We start from the raw sequence: 17879 nt of genomic DNA, 5'->3' as shown, positions 1-17879 counted from the left end.
CATCTTCCCGCCACGCCCCTCACAATCTGCTCTCAGACGCTCTCGAAGGCTCTCCCCGCAGCTCCACCTCCAGGTGACCTCTGCAAGTCCTCCCGGCCCCCTGCAGTAGCCCCGCCCCTGGGCTTCGGGCTCCGCCCCCGAAATCCGGGCCCCGGGGCTGCTCCGCCCCGTGGGGGCTCTCGCGAAGCGCGGAGGCGGGGCCCTGCGCGATGACGTGAGCGGGCGTGCGCGGTGACGGCCCGCGTCCCTGTTACTCAGCGGAGGGGCCGAGGCCGGACGACGCGGCCCGGAGCGTGGAGCCGCGAGCAGCGCTGGGTAACGGCCACGGCGACCTCCAAGACGGCGCCGGTTCCCGCCGCCGGGCTTTCCTGTCGCCATTCGTTGCGCTGCCGGGTGAGTGCGGTCAGTGCCGCAGGGCCGGGGCGGCCGGCGGCCCCGCCGTGTTTGTTATTGTGCTCCCGCCACCGCCTCTCCTCAGCCTTGACCCCCTCCCGGGAGTGGGGGCGGGAGCGCGCGGCGGGCGGGGGGCGCGCGGCCGGCGGGGGCGGCGCGGGAACAATAGCAGCTGGGGTGGCGGGGGCCGGCCAGTGGGCGTGGGGCTGCTGGACCCAGGCGCGTCCCGGCTGACCCCCGCCCCAGCTCCGCCCGTGGGTCCTCGCGCGCCCTCCTCGCGCGGAGCGCGGGTCCCGCGTTCACGTCGGGAGGGGAAAATGGAGCGGGAGGTGGGTGGCAAGTTCTGAAACACTTCGACGAAGGTCCGGACGGAGGCGCCTAGGCGGCCCGCTCCGCCCCGGCTACCTCCTCCGGCGGCGGGCAGCCGCAGAGAGCGCTCCGGTGGCCCGGTGCCGACGCCTGCCCGACGCCCACGGGGACAGTGTTTTGTTTCTCGGTGGTTTCTTTGTGCTGATATTCTGGGCGAACGCAGGCGGCGGCGGCGAAAGAGGCTAGGGTGGCCTTCAGCTCCGGGCTGCGAGGAAGAGCCCGGGCCCGTAGCTTGGGCAGGAGGTGTCCGTCAAGCTCGGCGCGAGCTTCAGTGGTCAGCGCGCATTTCTCTTGAGGGTCATTCGGTGGTGACCTTTTGACTTTTTCACCCCACCCTCCCTTCTCTTTGTCTTGGACTTGAGTTCCCAGTCCTTCGATGGGAGCCAAATCTGTTTTAAAGTACTGTGATGAACACTTTTCATTTTAATTTCTGAAAGTTTCCCGTCATATATTTACTGTGAATTTAACACGTTAACTGCATGGTAACAGACAATGTCCAGTGGTTACTATTTTTGCCTCTGCAATTCAGTGATCTTTACAGTAGAATTCTGGTCTGTCAGTCCATTGTGTTTTGAGATAAGCATCTAGCAAGTACTTCCTTGGTAATTAGAACATCTGTTTATTTCATTCATTCATTCAGCAACTGTTCAGTGTTGTACCCAGATGAGAGTTTGAGGGTAAAGAGAAATATCCTTTAATGGAAGAAGATACTTTGACTGAAATATAATAGATGTACCTTTAAATGAGACGATTGTATAAGTGATATGTGTTAAAGAAGGTATAGTTAATACTTTGGGTCATTTTACTATTTTTTACTAGTATATCTGGAACTTCTAGCGTAATGTTATACATGTTAGGAAGTAGAGTTAGATTTGGTCTAAATGTACAACAGCTTTTATGTATTTCCTTACAGTCACTTGTAACGTTTACTTCAGAATCCCCTGCTGTGGGTTAAGCCTAGGAGGTCATATGCTGTCAGTTAACATGTTTAGTGCTGTATCTGACATAAGCAAGCAATCAAAATGTGCCTTCCTTGAGGACAGACCTGCCTTGCATCTGTGTCTCTAGCACCTAGCCTGGAATATAGTAAGTGTTCAATAAAAATCAGATTGATGAAAAGCTCTTTATAATCGATAATATCTAAACTGAAGCCTTAACAAAAAATGTTTAATGTTCTCTGTAAAGTTTTGGAAGCCTCCTGCAAACTGTCACTTCCAGATGGCTAAATGATCAGTTCATATATATTATCTGTCCCGACAGTAGGGGCTTTTGAATCACTTCAGTATTAATGTTTTTTTTCCTATCACTTCTAAACGATTGGCTATCCTAAAATTAAACCTTGTCTAAAATATTTTTTTAGTATGTGTGTGTGTCTGTGTGTGATATGTATGCACACACAGACACACACAGAGTGATATTTCAACAGGGTCTAAAATGATTGCATTTATCCTTTTGTGAATATTACTTGAAAAGTTTCTGAGTACTCCTTTTTATTTTTATTTATTTATTTTTTAAGATGTTGGGGGTAGGAGTTTATTAATTTATTTATTTTTGCTGTGTTGGGTCTTCGTTTCTGTGCGAGGGCTTTCTCTAGTTGTGGCACGCGGGGGCCACTCACTATCACGTCCTTTCTTGTTTTTTTTTTTGTGTGTGTGTTGATCGTACTTTATTTTTTTTAACATCTTTATTGGGGTATAATTGCTTTACAATGGTGTGTTAGTTTCTGCTTTATAACAAAGTGAATCAGTTATACATATGTTCCCATATCTCTTCCCTCTTGCGTCTCCCTCCCTCCCACCCTCCCTATCCCACCCCTCTAGGTGGTCACAAAGCACCGAGCTGATCTCCCTGTGCTATGCGGCTGCTTCCCACTAGCTATCTACCTTACGTTTGGTAGTGTTTATATGTCCATGCCTCTCTCTTGCTTTGTCACAGCTCACCCTTCCCCCTCCCCATATCCTCAAGTCTGTTGAGCTATTTGTAATGAGGTGGATAGACCTAGAGTCTGTCATACAGAGTGAAGTAAATCAGAAGGAGAAAGACAAATACCGTATGCTAACACATATATATGGAATTTAAGAAAAAAAAAATGTCATGAAGAACCTAGGGGTAAGACAGGAATAAAGACACAGACCTACTGGAGAGCGGCCTCTCTTGTTGTGGAGCACAGGCTCCAGACGCGCAGGCTCAGTAGTTGTGGCTCACGGGCTTAGTTGCTCCTCGGCATGTGGGATCCTCCCAGACCAGGGCACGAACCCGTGTCCCCTGCATTAGCAGGCAGATTCTCATCCACTGTGCCACCAGGGAAGCCCTGAATACTCCTTTTTAAGTGGATAAGTTAGAACAAAGGAAACACATTGCCTAAAAGTTTTTTTTTTTAAGTTTTATTAGAAATGTTTAATTTTAAATTCTTCCTTGTACTAATACTATTGGTGAGGCATATGGGCCTAAAACTCAAAATAATATTAATTTATCTATATTACATCTCTTTCCCACTTAATACGTTTTAGCATTTGCTTTGGATATGAAAGAATTTGAGATGAGCTTATTATTCTCTGATTTAGAGTACAAATAAAGAAATAAAATGGTACTTTGTTAAGATAAGGGATGAAAGTCTTGAGATACTAAACTTTACTGCTTTACCTATGTCAGATTCCAGTAAGGGTTACTGATACAAATCCTCACTGTCAGGCTATACATGTGTCAAACCATAGTTTTTTTTTTTGCTTTGTTTTATAAATTCTGTTGGTTTTAAAAAATAACAGCTTTTTCAGTAAACCCCATACTTATTAGCAGTCACTCCCCATCTCACTCTACATTAGCTTTAAAGGAAGAGATAGCACTGATTCTGTTAGTAAGTATATTCCAGTAATGAATTTGAAAAGGGCTCCCTTTAAGTGTCCTGGCAGAGTAGGAAACTATATCCTTCGTATTCCTTTATATCCTGGGAGAAAGGCCAGTTGGAAAGAAATTAGTTTAAGAATGAATTCTACCAAAATTAATAAAGTTATAATCTTAACTGTTTGCTCAATACCTAATATTATGGAAATAACCTTGTGATGATACTCAATGCTCAGTGAAACAACTTGAAGTAATTTATTACATGACTAGTCACAAACTTCCTAGTGGTAATTAAGAGCTTGTTTAATAGATGCCCGATTCTTCATGTCTTTGTCAGTGAGTTGAGTTTTGACATATTTGAGTCATCTAGATAATTGAGATGCTTTGTCGCATGTGTATAAAATAATGTCTGATACTTAGATGCCAGCTGTCTAGAGGTCTCTGGTCAAGTCAGTGGTATGGATAGTAGTCTTTTCTGATTCATGTAGTTCAAGGAAGTCATTATAGCTACATAACTTTAGATATATGTCATTTGCCTATATCTGTGAGCTATGAAGCTTATTGTTTTAGTCATGAGTTCTTTACATGAACATTTACAGCTCTGTCTTCTTGCTCTAATGCAGATTAACTTGAGTTTTGATTTCAGAAATGAGTTCTGAGTCAATAAACTTTACTACGTAAAAGGTGACAGGAGTATTAAAATAAGCTATCCTATCAATCAGGGAAGTAGGTGGAAATAGACCTGTCCAGGAATCAGACCTAGGTTCACTTCTCAGTTCTGTCATCTGGACTTTGTCATCAGCAAGCTCTAGAGTTGTGGACAAGTGGCTAGAAGTGTAAACTGAGGCTGTTGGAACTCTTTTTTTTTTTTTAATAGAAGGGTTGTTCCTCAGATAGGTGGTTCTTCAGAAAATATATGGGGACAAAAAGAGTCCTTCTTGGGTGATACCAGAATGCCATGTCAAGAATAGCAATGAGGGCTTCCCTGGTGGCGCAGTGGTTGAGAGTCCGCCTGCCGATGCAAGGGACATGGGTTCGTGCCCCAGTCCGGGAAGATCCCACATGCCGCGGAGCGGCTGGGCCCGTGAGCCATGGCCGCTGAGCCTGCGCATCCGGAGCCTGTGCTCCGCAACGGGAGAGGCCACAACAGTGAGAGGCCCGCGTACCGCAAAAAAAAAAAAAAAAAAAAGAATAGCAATGAAAATTAGACCTTTGTGATTACAAAAGGAAACAGAAACAGAGAAAATTATTGAATCAAATATTTTCTGTAATATCTATTCTTAAAAATCAAATAAAAAGCTTTTACTCATTCCACAGCACCGTGCTTACTAATGAGACTTCGTGCTTTCAGAGACTTAGTGGAAAATGTGAAAGTGAAGAGTTTATTAGCCTTAAGCTTATGGTCAGGGATAAACTTAAGGCATATCTAAACAGTGAATTTATGTTCTTTTAAAAGATTATGAGAGGGCTTTTCACAAATGAACACAAGCCTACCCCAAGTCTCTGGGCAGGCTAAATTTTATTGAAACTCAATTTTTAAAATTATATGTGGGTGTGAATGTGTATAAGGCCTTTTAGAGAACTTATTAACTGCCATTCTTTTTCAGGGTGTTGGGTTGTATGACAATACAGCAAATATAGTGTAAATATATGCCTACGTCTCCTCTTACCCTTTGTAAATGCATCAGGTTTGGTTAAAATCTGCCAATTCTTTAGAAAGTTAAGGTGCCCAAACTTAATAGTGGCTGCTAGCATGGATGTTACAGAGTCAGCCCTGAGTTACAATCCATGCTCCAAATTTAATTAACTGTATGGCGTAGGCTAGTTCAGGTTTTGTAACATCTTTCAGCCTGTTTTATTATCTGTCAAATGAAAATAATAATAGCACATAGTCTCATAGGGCTATGAGGATTAAATTAGGTACTGCAGCCACAGTACCTGGAACACTAGATTTAAGTATTAAGGAAATTTTAGCTATTATTATCACTAATTATTTTTAACTTGGAACAAATGCAAAATGCCAAGTAAATTTAAAACCAATTTGATGTACAGTATACATTCAAATTCTCCAGAATATACCAGTTTTTTTTCCCCTCTGCATCTCTGGGGGTTTATTTAAAATTTGATTGTGTCATCTAATCTGAATTGACTGAAATGATTTAACATTTGGATCAGTAATCCTCTCTGCTTTAAAATTTGGAAATGTTCCCAAAGGAATATTAAAGGGAAAATTTGCCACATTCTCTAACACAAAGTTTTGCCACGTTTACCTCTCCCACTGCAGAGAATTGCTTAAGCTTTCGTAGGTTTATTTTGACAGATCTCTAAAGGAATGGGAATCCAGGAGCTGTGAACACTGTTCATCTTTTAAATTTTTTTTTTTTTTTTTTTTTGCGGTACACGAGCCTCTCACTGTTGTGGCCTCTCCCGTTGCGGAGCACAGGCTCCGGACGCGCAAGCTCAGCGGCCATAGCTCACGGGCCCAGCCGGTCCACGGCATGTGGGATCTTCCCGGACCAGGGCACGAACCCGTGTCCCCTGCATCGGCAGGCGGACTCTCAACCACTGCGCCACCAGGGAAGCCCCATCTTTTAAATTTAATCTTACTGAAATCTTTGACTCTGTGTGAAAATTGCAGATTTGTGGAGATTGGGTAATCACAACAGTTCATTAACCATTTTTTAGAGGTTATTAAGTAGCATCTGGAAATATTATCTTTCTTTTCTATGTTTTTCTCAGTTTTCTGTGTAGTATTTCTGTGGTTATATTGGTACATCAAATTTCTTGCTCCTTCTTGCAGGCAGCAACTATGAGATGATGCTGGGTTTGCACAGGCAGCATTTATTGAGAAGCCACTCTATACCAAACCAGGTATTAAGTGATGTAGGGGCCACAGGAAGTCGAAGTCAGTCTCTATGTTCAATGAGTATAACTTGACGGGAGACAAGAACAAACATAAGTGCCATTTATGTCCTAATACAAGAAAGTATTGTTAGGCATTTCATTGGGAATTTCTTAGGCATCAGGCCTGAGAGCTGGATGTTGGGGCATTTGGGGACTTTTGAACCATACATCTCTAGCCCTGCCTTTTAAAATATACTGACTAGATAAACCACAAAAAGCGAGATGTCTTCTCTCTTGATTTCTGGTTAAAGTTGAGAGTGTGGTACAGATTAGTCAAAATCTAAATCAGAAGAAAAGGCAAACCTTATAGTCACCTCATCCATTTTGGAACACAACAGGACATCAAAATAAGTAAATGAAAAGTATGAAGATAGGGAGTAGAAAAGATGCTAGTCAAATGTTGACTGGAGTCCTCCAACTCAACTGTATTGAAGCTCTGAAGACTGAAGGTTACATTTATGGTAGGAGTACTTTCTTTTTTTTTTTGTGGTGCGCGGGCCTCTCAGTGTTGTGGCCTCTCCCGTTGTGGAGCACAGGCTCCGGACGCACAGGCTCAGCGGCCATGGCGCACGGGCCCAGCCGCTCCGCGGCATGTGGGATCTTCCCGGACTGGGGCACAAACCCGTGTCCCCTGCAACGGCAGGCGAACTCTCAACCACTGCGCCAGCAGGGAAGCCCAGATTTATGGTAGGAGTACTTTCTTAAGCCTTTCTCTGATATTGAGAAGTGTGGGCTTCACTGCTTCCTGTTGCTGGGAGACCTGAGCCCCATCATATTTCTGGGGACACTAGAAAAGAAAAACAGTCAAGCACACCTGCCTTGCTTGGCATGAGGCATCAAAAACATCAGGAGATTGCTATTTCCTAAAAGCTATTAATGAGAGTGGAAACCCACCATTCCCTGCCTTGCTCCTGAGAGGGTGATTCCCTCTCAAATGCCATTTGGGTCAACCAAAAGTGAGACAAAGGAAAACCACCACTGTATAGATCTCCCTGTGACTTCAGGGTCACTTTTCAGTCAAAACAAAAACCAAAGCATCTGGCTTTGTCTGTTACTGTTGAGAATTTAGAAGTCTTAGTGATTTTAGTTTATTTACATTTTATTTATCTTTTGACTAAGTAGTATAATCACTTTGATTCAGAATTCCAAAGATTTAAGTAGATATACAGTAAAAAGTTTCCTTTCCACCATGTGCAGCCCAGCCACCCCATTCCCTTGCATGGAAACAGTGTTAGGTTTCCTGTGAATCCTTCCAAAGATCGTTTATGTGTGTGCAGATAAATATACAGGTATATAATTCCTTTCCAAAACCTTTGGTCCAGATGTATTTCAGAATTAAGGTTTGGGGTTTTTTTGGGGGGGGGGCGGTGAGGGAGGACTGTGAAAAGGTAATACAGTGTGTCTGCTATATTATCCAAAATCCCTAGTGGGAGGTAGTGTAGCATCCCATAATCAAACACATTAATATTTCTGAATTGAAAGCATAAATAGTACAGTAAGGATAAATAAAAATTATTAATAGTCTTATGGAATTTTTGGTCAGGCTTGACACCAAATAGGTTTGTACTAAACTTATAAGAAGCTTGTATTTCTCAGAGGTTTATGGATTTCGGAATTGCCAGTGAGGGATTATGTATCTTACATATATACGTCCTCTGCCTCCCCCATTTTTTATGTAAGATGCATACCATGCACATACCCTTCACCTTTTGTTTTTAACTTAACTGTCTAGCTTATAGGTGATTTTCTTATTAGTCCTATCAGTACATAAACATCATGCTTATCCTTTTTTTTTTTTAACACCTTCATGGTATACCATTTTTCTTAGCTTGGGCTGCTATAACAAAATACCATAGACTGGGTGGTTTAAAGAACTGACATTTATTTCTCACAGTTCTAGAGGCTGGGAAGTTCAAGATCAAGGTGCCAAGAGATTTGGTTCCTGGTGAGGACTCTTCCTGGCTTTCAGATGTCACCTTCTCACTGTGTCCTCACATGAAGAAGGAGTGCTCTACTCTCTCTTCCTCGTTTTACAACACTAATCCCATTATGGGGGCCCCATCCTCATGACCTGATTGATTGACCTTGTAAACCTGATTACCTAGGTTATTACCTAGGGGTTAGGGCTTCAACGTAAGAATTTGGGGAAGATTCAAAAATTCAGTCAGTAACACCATCATACAGGCCATACAGGTCATCATACATCATACAGGTCATCGTACATCATACAGGTTACAGGTGTAACATATATTTGGGTAGTCCTTTTTTGAGGTACATTTAGGTTGTTTTCAGTCTTTAGCTATCAAAAGCCATGGTGCCGTGGATTACCTTGTGCATACATAATTTCACACTTGTATAGACATGTGTGGGATACACCTCCAGAAGTGGAATTGCTAGGTCAGAGTGTATGTGCATTTATAATTTTGATAGATATTACCGAAGGGCCATCTGTAGAGGTTGTTTCACTTCTACACATTCCACCAGCCCTGTGTGAGGATGCCTGCTTCTTTCCTTATTGCCAGTATGAGTGAGGTTAAACATCTTTCGTCTTTTAAGGACTATTGGTATTTTTATTGTGAACTATCTATATCCTTGCCTATTTTTTAATTGCTTTGTTACTCATTTTCTTAGATTTGCAGGATTCTTTTTTTTTTAATTTTATTTATTTATTTTTGGCTGTGTTGGATCTTTGTTGCTGCATGTGGGCTTTCTCTAGTTGAGGCGAGCGGGGGCTACTCTTCGTTGCGGTGCGCGGGCTTCTCAATGCAGTGGCTTCCCTTGTTGCGGAGCACGGGCTCTAGGCATGTGGCCTTCAGTAGTTGTGGCTTGCGGGCTCTAGAGTGCAGGCTCAGTAGTTGTGGCACACAGGCTTAGTTGCTCCGCTGCATGTGGGATCTTCCCAGACCAGGGCTCGAACCTGTGTCCCCTACATTGGCAGGCGGATTCTTAACCACTGTGCCACCAGGGAAGCCCTGTAGGATTTATTTTTATAGGGAAATAGCTCTGTGCTATTTTTTGGAAATATTTTTTCCAATTTACCATTTGCCTTTTAAATTTGCTTATGATGGTTTTGTCATGCTGTTGTTTTTGTTTTTTTTCCTTAGTAGTTAAGCTTACCAGTCTTTACTGACTTCTAAATTATATGCCATGGTTAGCAAGTCTTTCCCTAATTCCAGATTATATGAAAATTTGCAAATGTTATTTCTCTAATACGTCTATGAAGTGGAACAGAGATGTGGTTTGGTAGGTAAGAAAAATATGCGGTCCAGTTAGTAAAAAGGAGAATATGCAGGAAAGGAGATGGAGAGCACAAATAGAGAGGTTGGCCTTTGTAAGAGAGAGGTCTTCCATCAGATAGGAGGGAATGCAAAAAAGCTGTGTGTTCTTCCAAGGGAATTTGGTGGCTGGAAGATGAAGGCTTATCCTCTTGGCTTTCATCTTCTCTCATGGTTTCTGTTTTCTCACTGAGATTGGTATGGCCAGAGGAGGATGGGAGTCTTTGAATTAGTTTGCTAAGAAGTATTGATTATTCATTTAATGGTTAGAAGTCTTGAATTTAAAGTGATATCAGTGAGCCTGGTTTTGAGATTACCCTCCCCCCCAGCATTATTTATGTGGTTAGATACAAGCACAGGTAAGGCAGATGGTTCAATTCCTCTGGAGTGAGGTTTTGCCAGGTGCCACAGTTCTCTCGAGAAACGAAATCAGTAGGAGATATAATTGTATGTATGTGTATATGAAGAAATTTCAAGGCATTTGCTTACACATTTATGGGGGCTGACAAGTCAGAAATCTGTAGGGTAGGCTGGCAAGAATCCCTTGGACAGGAGCTGATGCTGCAGTCTTGAAGCAAAATTTTGTCTTCCTTAGGAAAACCTCAGTTGTGCTCTTAAGACCTTTCAGCTAGTGGATGAGGTGCACCAACATTATTGAGGATAATCAACTTAAAGTCAACTGTGGACTTTAACCACATCTACAGTACCTTCACAGCAACACTTACATTAGTGTTTGATTGAATAACAGGACTGTAGCCCAGCCAAGTTGACACATAAAACTAGGTCAGTATGAAAGAGTGGAATTCTGCCGTTTGCAGCAGCGTGGATGGACCTAGAGAATATTGTGCTAGTGAAATAAGTCAGAAAGAGGAAGTCAAATACTGTATGATATCACTTATATGTGGAATCTAAAAAGGAAAACAAATGAATGTCTATAGCAAAACAGAAACAGACTTACAGATATAGAAAACAAATTAGTGGTTACCAGTAGGGGGAAGGAAGGGAGGAAGGGTATGATAGGGGTATGGAATTTAAGAGATTAAAAACTACTATGTGTAAAATAGGTAAGCAACAAGGATATATTGTATAGCACAGGGAATTATATCCATTGTCTTGTAATAACCTTTAATGGAGTATGATCTGTAAAAATTCTGAGTCACTGTGCTGTACACCTGAAACTAATATTATATTGTAAATTAACTGTACTTCAATATAACATTTTTTTAATTAAGAACATTTTTTTTAAATGAAAAGGAAGAGGGAAATGAGGGCTTTTAGAGGGAGTGCTTATAGAGGAGTGGTGATGAATCATGAAATCTAACATGGACAAGAAAGGAGGTGAAGTCAGGATGCATAGTAAGGAAGTGGTAGCATCAGTGTATTGGAAATTTCAATTAGAATTGTTGCGGGTAGTGGTCAGATGAAGCAAGAGAACTAGAAGGATTGAATGTGGTGGTCAGAGTGGGATGCTTGAAATAGAGATTTGACAGTTATAATAGTTTCTGGCAATGATAATGTCCAGGGTAGCCTTGGGATGGGCTGCTGAGGTGGAATAGAGGGAAAAGAGGAGACCAAAGAATTAAAGGGGCTGAAGTATTAAAGGGGTCAGTCAGTCTGCATGAATGGTAAAGTCAGCAAATGGTGAGAGGAGTAAGGGTACATACTATGAACCAGTTGCTGACGTCCTAAATCAATGGGAGAATTGGAGGGAAGGTAGATGATGAGAAGGAATAGTAAAGGTAGTATAAATTGGCTGCTTGCTGGTCACAAATTAGGAATTTCAGAAGGTCCAGTAAAGGATTTGGGGGGTGGGGGATGAGGAATTGGGTAAAATGGAGGATATACACAGCAGTGTGACAATGACAGTTCGGGGAATAATAGATGACCAGGAAGAGTAGGACTTTTTCTGGGATGTGAGATGTGATGGTATGAATCCTGCTACTAGGTAGGAGAAGGTGGCCATCAGTTCAACTGTTAGATGACTCTGTGGCGGTGTTTTTTAAATTGCCAGTATTGACCCATTTGTGGGTCATAGAAGGAATCTAAGAGATCACAACTAGTGTTGTATTTTTAAATGAAATGCAATAGAAAATGTCAGTGTGTATCACAAGTAATAAGGGACTAAGATAAGAATTTTTAAACATCTTTATTGAGATTTCATTCACATGTCATTACAGTTCACCTATACTTCAAGTATGCAGTTCACAGTCTTTCTCATATATTCATGAAGTAATGCAATCACCACAATCTAATTTTAGAACATTTTTGTCGCTCCTGAAAGAAACTCCATGCTTATTCGCAGTCATTTTCCATTCCTGCGTGTGCACATGTACACACCCACACTCCCTGCCCCAGTCCCAAGTAACTACTTATCTTCTGCTTTCTGTCTCTATAATAAATTTGCCTATTCTGGACATTATGTAGCATGTAGTCTTTTGTGACTGCTTATTTCACTTAGCATAATGTTTTCAGGGTTCATTCATCTTGTAGCATGTATCAGTACTTCATTACTTTCTATAGTCTAATAGTATTACTTTGTACAGATACATCACATTTTATTTATCCTCTCCTCAGTTGATGGGCATTTGGCTGTAATAAGTAATACTATCATGGGGACTTCCCTGGTGGTCCAGTGGTGAAGAATCTGCCTTCCAATGCAGGGGGACACAGGTTCGATCCCTGGTCGGAGAACTAAGATCCCACATGCTGTGGAGCAACTAAGCCCACGTGCCTCAACTAGAGAGACCACGTGCTTCAAACTACAGAGACCACACACCCTGGAGCCCACGTGTCACAACTAGAGAGAAGCCCGCGCACTGCAACAAAAGATCCCACATGCCGCAATGAAGATCCCATGTGCCGCAACTAAGACCAGACGTGGCCAAGAGTAAAATAAATAAATAAATAAATTTAAAAAATAGTACTTAAATAAGCAATATTATCGTGAACATTCATGCACAAGTTTCTGTGTGATGTATGTTTTCAGTCCTCTTGGTTATATCACTAGAATGGGAGTTGCTGGTCATACGGGTAATTCCATGTTTAACACTTGGAGGAACTGCCAAACTGTTTTTCAGGGTGGCTGCACCATTTTACATTCCCACCAGTAAGGTATGAAGGTTCCAGTTTCTCTACATCCTGTTAATGCTTGTTATTGTCTGTCTTTTGATACGGCCATCCTTAATGGATATGAAATGATATCTCATTTGGTTTTGATTCCCATTTCTCTGATGGGTAATGATGTAGATCATGTTTTCATGTACTTTGTATATCCTGGGAGAAGTGTTCATTCAGACCTTTGTTCATTTTAAAAATTGGGTTATTTATCTTTTTATTAAGTTGTAAGTGTTCTTTATGTAGTCTAGATACAAGTTCCTTATCAGACAGGTGAGTCACAAATATCTTCTGTTTTGGTGGTTGTCTTTTCAGTTTCTTGATGTTATCATTTACAGCATAAAATATTTTAATTTTATTGAAATCCAATTTATACATTTTTTCTTTGTTGCTTGTGCTTTTGGTGTTGTATCTTAGAAACCACTGCCTAACTCAAGGTAATAAAGATCACTCCTGTGTCTTCTTCAAAGAGTTTTATAGTTTTAGCTCTTATGTCTGTGATTCATTTTGAGTTAATTTGTATGTGATGTGAGGAAAGAATCAGACTTCATTCTTTGGCATATGGATGTGTAGTTGTCCCAGCACTATTTGTTGAAAATACGGTTGACCCTTGAACAACATGGGTTTGAACTGCACTGGTCCACTTACGTGTAGATTTTTTCGATAAATATGTAACCCTACAAGATACAGGGTTGGATGAATCCAAGGATGCGGATGTGGATAAAAAGAGCTGACTGTAAAGTTATACCTAGATTTTCAACTGCATGGTGGGGGTTCAAGGGTCAACTATACTGTGCTTTCTTATTAATGTCTTATCATTCTTGTTTAAAAAAATTTTTTTTCTGGACTCTCAGTTTTATTCCATTAATCTGTATGTCTATCTTTACGTCAGTCACCCTGTCTTGCTTATTTACTATAGCTAAGAATTGTTTTATGAAATTTGTGTTTCAGTTGAGTGTACTTACATATAGATATATACAGAGGTGTATATGTAACGGGTTGTGATGTAAAATGCTTGAAAATCTCTGATTTGAGCTTGTGGCTCCCTGCAGCAGTTCACTCTCTGGTGGCAGTTTAGTGGGATGTGCCCCCTCTTGGGGAATGTACCAATAGGGCAGGTTAGAGGGCCTGTCTGTGGGCACATGAATTCCTTTTAGATTGGAAGACTGATTTTTTTTTTACTTTAGTAGGCATTGTGTTCTTTTTTGATGTATGTGGACCAAAGGAGGGTTTAGAACAACTGTGGGAATTCCTAAAGAATTAATCAGATGAATTTAAGGATTAGGAAATGAAGTATGATTTGAAATTTTGAAGTTAGCAAGCAGGGTTTTGTACAGGGCCAGTCTTTCATGGCCCACAGTGAAAAAAAATTATTTTAATATATTAGGCATGTCTGTATTGGATAACTTTATTATCTTGATCCTGTGTGTTTTCCTGCAGGCTATTGTAAGTTTTTTTTTTTTTTTTTTTGCGGTACGCAGGCCTCTCACTGCTGTGGCCTCTCCCATTGCGGAGCACAGGCTCCGGACGTGCAGGCTCAGCGGCCATGGCTTACAGGCCCAGCCGCTCCACGGAATGTGGGATCTTCCCGGACCGGGGTACGAACCCGCGTCCCCTGCATCAGCAGGCGGACTCTCAACCACTGTGCCACCAGGGAAGCCCTATTGTAAGTTTTTATCATGTTGTCTTAGTCTCCTCCTTTTTATTAAGACATTATATGTAAAAAATTATAGAGGTAATTTAAGGATCATCTTAATCCAGAGACAAAAATGTTTCAAAGCTTGGCACTCCAGAGTCTGCCAAGGCTGGTCTATTTTATTTTTTCTTTAATCCTAGGATATTACCCTTCGGGGTCCCAACATAAAACCAGGGGTGTTATCAGCCCCGTATTTCCCTACCCCCATACTTTGTTGGTTCCTTACCTCTAATGTTTAACACCCGCTCTGTGCCAGCCTTGTAGATCTGTGAAAAGTTCAGCTCGGCTCGTCAGCCACCTTTATGGGATGGACAGATGCCCCTTGAGAAAATGGCCACCACGTGTCTGGCTCACCTCTGAAGATTTTCTTGCTGTCCCCGATCTTAGCCTCCATACTTTTTTTTTTACTGCCTTTTTAGCACTGTGATGCCTTCAAAGAGGTATTTATGTTTGTTTTTCTAATTTTGCCTGGGGGAAGGGGCTGTCCAGTTTTTCTCTTTGCTCTCAGTAGGAGAGCTGGTCTAAATTACCTAGTTCACCATTAAAAGGGAAAGCAATTTGTTAGCATAATGAAGCCTTATCTCATAAAATTCCCTATTTGAAATTCTATTGTATGTGGTTTTAGTTTTTTCTCAGGGTGAGAGGTTGGGTACCAGTATTCTTACATATACAATATATATTCATTATATATATATTATAGCAGTTATTAGAGAAATGAAATAGGATTAAGAGTAGAAAAGGGGGGAAACAATTGGCAGAGAAAATAATATTGCAAAGTTTGGGAGAAAGATAAGGCAACATTTTCATGTCTATCAGGAATGAGAAAGGGCAGTCACACATAAAAAGAACTGACATACTTATTGGCATGATATTGTCATAGTTATAAGGCTGTAGAATCCTAGATAGTGTGGAGGAGGCAACGAGAAGTATTTACTCAGTTATGTTGAGTAAAATTTTAAAATTTGTTCCGCAGAGAAATCCCAGGATAGCCTTCTAAGTCATTAAATGTGGAGGGGTTGACTTTGGGGCTGGACTTAATGGTTGTGCCTTATAGCATTATATACTAGCACAGCCACTAGTATAGTAAGGCATTGCAGAGAGAACTTAATTCTATGAAACCCATTATTAATATGATATATGAAATGTTGCTGATTTTGATTTAGTGTGCTATCTTCATATGTATTTATGTACGTAAATTAACTAACGGTCTTCATGAGTTCATTTATGTTCTTTTTTCTCCAACTCATTTGTATATTTCTGAAATTTCAGAATTACAAAAGTTTTCTGTCACTCTTCAGCCACTGTAATTGAAAAGCAAAGTATCTCTTTTGTAGTCCCTTTTTTCTTCTGAAAAAATACGAGATACTGGAGGTGTTCAGTCTTAGATGTTTTTATCGGTAGAGTTTTGGTTGATATTTTAAACTTTAGAATAGGAATTGTTTCTTAAACTGATTCTATCTCTTTCATGCCCCTACTTTGCTAATGTTCATGCAGTGTATGTGTCATAGGAGACTGGTTTAAAGTCCACGTTTGTTACACCTGCCATAGAATCTGCTCTTACTATCTTCTGGTGGTTTACAACTGATCACTTAATCACCTTTTTTTTTTTTTTTTTAATGACTGTATTCTTCCACACCTCCCAGCTTTTATTAAGGATGTTCAAACATAAAGAGAAATTGAAAGAATAGGACAGTGAACACCTGTATATTGCCACTTGCATACAGTTAACACTTCGTTATATTTATTTCTCTCTTAATAGAGACTTTTTTTTTTTTGCTGTATTTGACCCCTAAAGCATCTCCTAAAATTAACACATTCTCTTACAAATGTCATATTTGGCGGGGGGGAACCCTTAATATTTAGTCTGTATTCAAGTTTTTCTAGTTGTCCATTTGTAGTGGGTTTTCTCGAGCCAGAATTCAATCAAAGTTCATGTATTACATTTGATTGTTGTTACTTTAGTCACTTTTAACTTACTACAGTTGTCCCCACCTCCACTTTTCTCCCCCATGATATTGGCATCTGGAAGAGATCAGACCAATCGTTTTATAGAATGTTCTTGCGTTCTGGATTTGTCTGATTGTTTCCTTGTAGTTTTTTTTTTTTTTTTTTTCTTTGCGGTACGCGGGCCTCTCACTGTTGTGGCCTCTCCCGTTGCGGAGCACAGGCTCTGGACACGCAGGCCCAGCGGCCATGGCTTATGGGGCCTAGCCGCTCTGCGGCATGTGGGATCTTCCCACACCGGGGCACGAACCCGTGTCCCCTGCATCGGCAGGCGGACTCTCAACCACTGCGCCACCAGGGAAGCCCTCCTTATGGTATTTAACTTCTATCCCTAACCGTTGTGTTTCCTAAAAACAGAAGGTTAGGTCTAAAGGCTGCATTATATTTAGATTTTTTGGCTTAGTTGCTTCTGTGTACATTGTATTGATTCATAACGCAAGGCATATCATATTAGGTTGTCTATCTGAAATGTGATCATTTGGTTAAGATGGTATTCACTAAATCTGTCTGTTATAAACATGATGCCTTTGCAATTAGCAGTTGACTGGTGAGGTGATACTTTGGTTCCCTCCAAATATTCAGTTTCCCAGCAGACTTTTACCTGATGTTTTTAGCATATATTGATAAGCCTTATCTAAACCAGTTATTTAATTTGGGGTTGCAAAGTGGTGCTTTTGTAACCTTATCATCCTTCTGGATCTATTAGCTAGCTGTCTTCCGTTAAAAAAAACCTTTTCCATATCAACTGAGATCGAACTACAGTTCTAACTGAAAAGATGAGGGATATGCTTATTTTCCTTTGATGTATCAACTCTTTAACTCTGAGAATTCTTTCAACTCTGAAACTCTGAACTCGATTTCAACTCTGAAAATTGGTGACTGGTTATCTCCAAAGGTGTCAATTTTATTTCTCTTTCTCTCTCTTGGTATCACAGAGATTTTTGGGGTTTTTTGGCGGGGGTGTGTGTAGTCATTTAGTCACTATTCCTTTTTTTAGTAGACTTTATTTTTTAGGAACTTTAGATTTACAGAAAAAATGAGAGCATGTTATAGGGAGTTCCCATATGTGCTGCACCCAGTTTCTCCTGTTATTAACATCCTACATTAGGATGGTACATTGGTTATAATTAGTGAACTAATACTGATAGATTATCAATAGCTAAAGTTGATAGTTTATTCAGCTTTCCTTGGCTTTTACCTAATGACCTTTTTCTGTTCCAAGTATCCCATCCAGGATACCACATTACATTTAGCTTTCATGTCTCCTTAGGATCTTCTTGGCT

The 17879-nt window shown here is 41.0% G+C and overlaps 1 protein-coding gene across 3 annotated transcripts in view; it reads left to right on the top strand.

The window, feature by feature from the left end:
• The first annotated feature begins 235 nt into the window (after window positions 1–235).
• The window catches only part of MAPK8 (mitogen-activated protein kinase 8), a 107306-nt gene continuing 89662 nt past the window's right edge, over window positions 236–17879 (top strand). For 2 of the 3 annotated variants that reach the window (XM_067710259.1, XM_067710260.1), the window contains exon 1: window positions 236–393. The gene's annotated coding sequence lies outside the window, so the exon portion shown is untranslated. The remainder of the gene's footprint in view (window positions 394–17879) is intronic. The other variant, XM_067710262.1, reaches the window with a different exon arrangement.

This window comes from Pseudorca crassidens, chromosome 16 (genome assembly GCF_039906515.1).
Source record: "Pseudorca crassidens isolate mPseCra1 chromosome 16, mPseCra1.hap1, whole genome shotgun sequence".
Classification (NCBI taxonomy): Eukaryota; Metazoa; Chordata; class Mammalia; order Artiodactyla; family Delphinidae; genus Pseudorca; species Pseudorca crassidens.
Note: the sequence above shows the minus strand (reverse complement) of the source record. Positions and strands in the feature narration are given on the sequence as shown.